Source organism: Gossypium arboreum, chromosome 10, assembly GCF_025698485.1.
Source record: "Gossypium arboreum isolate Shixiya-1 chromosome 10, ASM2569848v2, whole genome shotgun sequence".
Taxonomy (NCBI): domain Eukaryota; kingdom Viridiplantae; phylum Streptophyta; class Magnoliopsida; order Malvales; family Malvaceae; genus Gossypium; species Gossypium arboreum.
Window position 1 is genome coordinate 8,960,642 of NC_069079.1, and position 6,099 is coordinate 8,966,740.

Below are 6,099 nucleotides of genomic sequence, written 5' to 3' on the forward strand. Positions count from 1 at the left end.
TTTAACCCCTCAAACAAAGTTTCTGCCCCTTAAACAAATTTTAATTTAATTGTTTTTTTATTGTTAACTTTAATTTTTTAGACATCTTTATTACTCATATTGAAGTTAAAATACAATATTGTACCTTTACTTAATTATGATTTAAACTTCTTTTATCCACCACACAAAAGGGCAAGGCGACATACTCCAAATACGCTATAAACCATAGTTGACATGCTAATCTATCTTAATGTTTCACTAAGTCTATCAGGAAACATTATAGTTACAATTAATATATATCTAAGAAGCCCATTAACACACATATGTATATATACACACATGTCATATAAGAGCAGATACTTTTGTTTAAATTCATATCAATAAAAGCTTTATGAATATGTTCATTTTTATAATATGGTTCACATAGAGAGCAATAAGTTCAATTACTAATAATATTTTCCAAACAATATTTGAGAAAGGTAGTAATGACCTCAAATTTAGCCAGACTTCTAAACTTCATCACTACACATATTTCCACACTTTTAGTATAGTTTTTAGTTATATGTTGATTTTATCCACCACTTAACAATATTGTTATATATTTAGCTATGGCATCATATTAACACTTTTCACTCATTAATTAACACATTCATAAATATATATATATATATATATATCAAATCATACAAACCAAATCATTTTCATTTTTCATCCCATAGCAATTCACTAACACATTTAGGCTATGAAAACACATAATCTTTATCATCCATTTTCACACTTATTATATATTTCTAATCATTTTCGTATTTATTTTTAGGTGCTCCTAAACACAATCTATTCTTCATGAACTTGAACCCATCGACAACTTACCATTAAGTTATTACTTGTGCATTCGAAGCCGATATTAGCTTCTCTTTGCCATGAAAGTTCAAACTCAAAGCCGTTATTTACTTACGATTTTATAAACGTATAAAAAAAAAACCCTTCAATTAAGAGTTGAACCCCAACACCTCAAGTATTGTTCTTAATGGAAGTTTTATCTCTCGATTTGCTAAGGTGGGTTCACAAAGTGGCTGTACTGAAAGCTAGCACAAGTAGTTGCATTGTCGCTTATTAATTCTCCATAAGTTGTAGGGTAGGGGGGAGCCAAGGGGGCTAGCAGGGCCCTAGCCCCTTTTAAAACAGAAAATTTTGCTTTTAGTCTTTTTATAATTTTAAAATTACATTTTACCCCCTAAAAAATAAGAAAAATTGATTTAATCATTTAAAACTTATAAAGATATAAGTTATTAAAATAATGAGATTTCACTTTTGCTATAATAAAAATATATAACTTTATCCGTCCCTCAAAAATTTTTTTGACTCCACCCCTGTTATAGGGTATGACTAGTAGAGGTGTGCATGCCGAAAAATGGGTCTAAAATTTTGCCCAAGCCCTACCCAATAAAATGTTAAAGCAAGACCACTGCCCGCCTATATTAATTTTTATATTATTTTTATATAATTTTAAAATATATATAAACCACCAAAATACTAAAAACATCAAATAAATATTTCTCAACAAATTGAAAATAAATTTTAAAAAATGTATACTTAAATAACATTAAAATAGATGCAACTTAATAAGCAAATGTTTCTAAAATAATAACAAAATTAACAAATGTCTTTAAAATAATAATAAAATTAACAATAAAATAAGTTTTATACAATATCCAAACAATAACAACAAAATAATAGCAATATAATAGTAAAATAACAGTAAAATAGGAGAAAATAATAAAAAAATAATATTAAAAAAAGATTTTTTGTCATGTAGTGAATTCGGGTCCGGCTCGTTTTTTAAACGGGCCTTATTTTTTTCCCAAGTCTATTTTTCGAGCTTATATTTTTACCTAAATCTTCTCACATTTTGGGCTGACATTCGAGTCGGACCGAGTGGCCCAGCCCATGCACAACTCTAGGTATGAGTCACTCCTCTTCAAATTATCTTTTCATACACTCAAAAGTTCTGAATAAACTTTATAAATCCCCTTGAATTCTCAACAAAACTGAAAACTGAAAGACAAAATCCTCCATCGGGGTTGGAAATCCTACCCCTAACAAGTTCCATCTAAACATCCATGTTGAATTTTGTGTTCATCCTGGCCATGCTCAGTCACGCGTTTTTGGAACTTTTACATTTTCTACAACATTCTAACTTAAGCTCAGCCGCTTACATTTGGTTGGCATGTGACTTCATTTAGTTAAGGTCGTCTCAATATTTTAGCATCTCTTGGTCAAAAAATAAATTGGTTTAATCGTCAGCAGTCTTCGAAAAGGAACTACGTGAGGAAAAGTTGACTGGGAAATTAAGGTATGTATGCCGTGTAAGCAAAGTAAAACAAGAGGATGTTGCTAAACATCTACTTAGAAATAGAAGTGTACGACGTCAAGGTTACAATATCTTTAGGATTGATTAGGTTGTATATGATTGTCAAAGAAACTGTATCCTATAATGTTAACCAAAGTTAACGTCTTTAATTGATATAAGCCATCAAATATGAGCGAAATCTGTAGTATTTGAAAAAGGTAGCGAGCCAAAACTGGACTCTTCCTTAATGGCAAACACAAGAAGAAATCTTCTCCTCTTTAGTCTTTCATGTTTTATCCCCTTGCTTTTTAGACCTACATGTTCTCAGATAGCCACGATAGCCCAAGGCCAACAGCTGAAACATGATCAGGAGTTAGTTTCAACTTCTGGAATGTTCAAGTTAGGATTCAAATCTCTGCACGAGGATAATTCCTACTTGGGAATATGGTACAATGGGGAAGATGACAATCTACTTTGGGTTGCCAATCGGAACACCCCAACATTTGGCAGTACCGGGATTCTTGAGATAGATGATCGGGGCAGCTTGAAAATTTTACATCAATTGGCGGACCCTGTGGTACTGTACTCTGTTGAAGAACCAAGTAACACCAGTGCTACTCTAGAGGATTCTGGAAATTTCGTGCTACATGAACTGAAAAGGGATGGGTCTATTAAGCGGCTTCTATGGGAAAGCTTCGATTATCCTACAGATACGCTTCTTCCAGGGATGAAACTTGGGATTAACTCCAAAACTGGTCTCAACTGGGCTCTGACATCATGGAGAAGTGATAAGTCCCCTGCATCAGGGTCTTTTAGCCTTGGGTTGGACCCTAGTGATTCAACTCAGTGGGCTATATGGTGGCGAGGGGAAGTCTACTGGAAAAGTGGGTCTTTTCAACATGGGTTTCTCGAGGTCTTCTTATCCAATAGTTCCTACGATTTCTTTTACGTTTCGAATGAGAATGAAACATACTTCAATTATACTGTGAAGAAAGCTGTTACCATTTTCCCAAGGTTGAAACTGAATTCGGAGGGTGAACTCGTGAGTTACAAGGCGGATTCTGTGGCTTCACAAGTTTCATGTACCAAAAACATGAGCATAGGGTGCATGAAACTGAACGTACCTGAGTGTAGTAGAAGCTTGGGAAATAACGTTTTCCAGAAGCATGTGGGTTACATGTCCAACACCGGGTTTAAATTCAGTGAGACCGACAACCTGTCTCGAATTGATTGTCAGGCCAAGTGCTTGGACGATTGTTCTTGTGTGGCATATGCTTCAAAAAATGATGATGGGACCGGCTGCGAGATTTGGAGCACTGGAGTCAGTTTTACGGAATCAGGTACCGGAGATAATAAGCTTGATGTCAAGCGTGAAGTATTCATTCTTGAACCAAGAGGTAAGACTTGATTTACATTGTGAAAAATTGAAGCATGCATGTCTTAAGTTTCTACTTAAGTTAGGGGAATTAGCAGTTAACAGAGATTCTCAAGGAATCTGAATCCAATGATAAGTTGATACTTATGACACTATGAATTAATGTTTTCTCATTTCAGAAAACAAGTGGTGGATATGGCTGATCGCATCAGTTGGCGTAGTTATGATTGTACCCCCAGTATGCTCAATATGTTACAAAATATGGGAAAACAGCAACAGAGGAGGTGATTATATCCTTAAAAGGGAACTGAAATGAGGATCTTAGTTCCTTTTATGCCTAAGCTATCAATGATCACCTGATGAGAACATCTTAAATTCCTGTAACTTGATTATTAGGGGTTGGAAAGATGAACCAAAGGGTGCTGTTTGATGAAATTGGAGGTGGTGCAATGGCTTCAACCAAGAATGACACTTTGATAAGTCGCAGAACAGATGGACATGATAAGCAGTTGGATGTGTTCAGCTTTAAAAGCATTGTTGCAGCTACAAACTGTTTTTCAGTAGGAAACAAGCTAGGAGAGGGTGGCTTTGGTCCGGTCTATAAGGTAATAAATGGTGTCCCGGAACCGAAGGTTTAATATTTATTTGCAAATTACTAAAGAGATAATTTCAGGGAAAACTTGTGGATGGGAGAGAAATAGCAGTAAAGAGACTTTCAAGTCATTCAGGGCAAGGATTGGTGGAGTTCAAGAATGAAGCCATACCCATTGCAAAACTACAGCACACCAATCTGGTGAGACTTTTAGGATTTTGCATTCAAGTGGAAGAAAAGATGTGATTTATGAATACATGCCTAACAAAAGCTTAGATTTCTTGATCTTTGGTAGGCCATCCTTACCACCTTAACAGTTTCATATTCGGGAATCCTTTAACATCTGCCATTTCGTCACAATCATCATCTGCTGAATTGTTCTCTATATGACACAGATTCCGAAAAGAAATACATGTTAAATTGGAAGGAACGCCTCAACATAATTGAAGGGATTGCTCAGGGACTAATTTATCTCCATAAATATTCAAGACTCAAAGTGATTCACAGAGACTTAAGGCTAGCAATATTTTACTTGACCATGAGATGATCCCAAAGATATCTGATTTTGGCATGGCTAGAATATTTGGATTAAATGAATCTGAAGCAAATACTAAAAGAGTTGTTGGAACATTGTAAGTATAGTGAACAGGAAAAAAAAACTAGCTTTTCTTTTCTTTTTCCCTTGTTCTTTTGTGAATTTTCAAGAACTGAAAAGCATCCTCTGATTGTTTTGACCTCAAGTGGCTACATGGCTCCAGAATATGCCATCCATGGCATTGTGTCAACGAAAACTGATGTGTTTAGCTTTGGAGTCCTACTACTAGAGATTGTGAGTGGCAAGAAGACCAATAGTTGCTATCATCCAGAGCGTCCATTGAATCTTATAGGTTATGGACGTACACTTCTCATCTTTCTTTTTTTCTTTTTTTTTTCCCAAAGTCGAAAATCAGCCATTGTGGAAGCTGCAATCGAGTTCTTCAGTTTTCACGTATACATATATGTATATATATTTCTGATTTCTGTACAATGATTTCCATCAGGCATGGCAACTTTGGAACGAAGGTCAAGGTACAGTGCTTATAGATCCGATATTAGATGAATCCTGCAATCAAAATGAAGCACTGAGATGCATTCATGTAGGCCTCTTGTGTGTGCAAAACTATGCAATAGATAGACCCACAATGGCAGATGTTGTTTCAATGCTTTCAAACGAAACTGTACAGCTACCAGCACCGAAGCAACCAGCGTTTTTCATTTATGCAGCAGAAGAAGAGGCAGATATAGGTGAAACCAAGTGGAACAACTGTTCCATAAATCATGTTACAGTCTCAGTGATGGAAGCAAGATGACTATAGTTGTATGAATAAGAGTTTTTTCCTAAATGAAGGTAGTTTATAATCTTATTTCCTTAAAATATGATTTCCCATGTTTCTCTTTTGGATTTATTTGAAAATTCTATCATTTTAAGCTTCTTGATTTGGGATCAGTTTCATGTTCCAATTGTTAGTTTATTTCATTGCTGTTAAATAAGTGCGTATGTGGTATTGGGGAAAACTAAGTTTGACACTGATCAGGAATTGAGGAGAACCATGAACAAAGAAAAAGAAAATCTCAATAAAATCCTAATAATATTCTCATCCCATATTAGTTAGTGCTAAAAGTAACTTGCTTTAATCTTATTTTTAATGCATTTTTAGATAATTATTCGATGATATTTCTAATTCTTTAAATTTATATTTTTATATTTAGTAGAGCATTTGGGATTAAAATGAGCAAAAATGAAAAATCGGAACAAGATACAGG

The 6,099-nt window shown here is 34.6% G+C and overlaps 1 pseudogene; it reads left to right on the forward strand.

Moving 5' to 3' along the window:
* The first annotated feature begins 2,426 nt into the window (after window positions 1-2,426).
* Window positions 2,427-5,710, forward strand: LOC108488318 (G-type lectin S-receptor-like serine/threonine-protein kinase CES101; annotated as a pseudogene).
* Window positions 5,711-6,099: the final 389 nt, after the last annotated feature.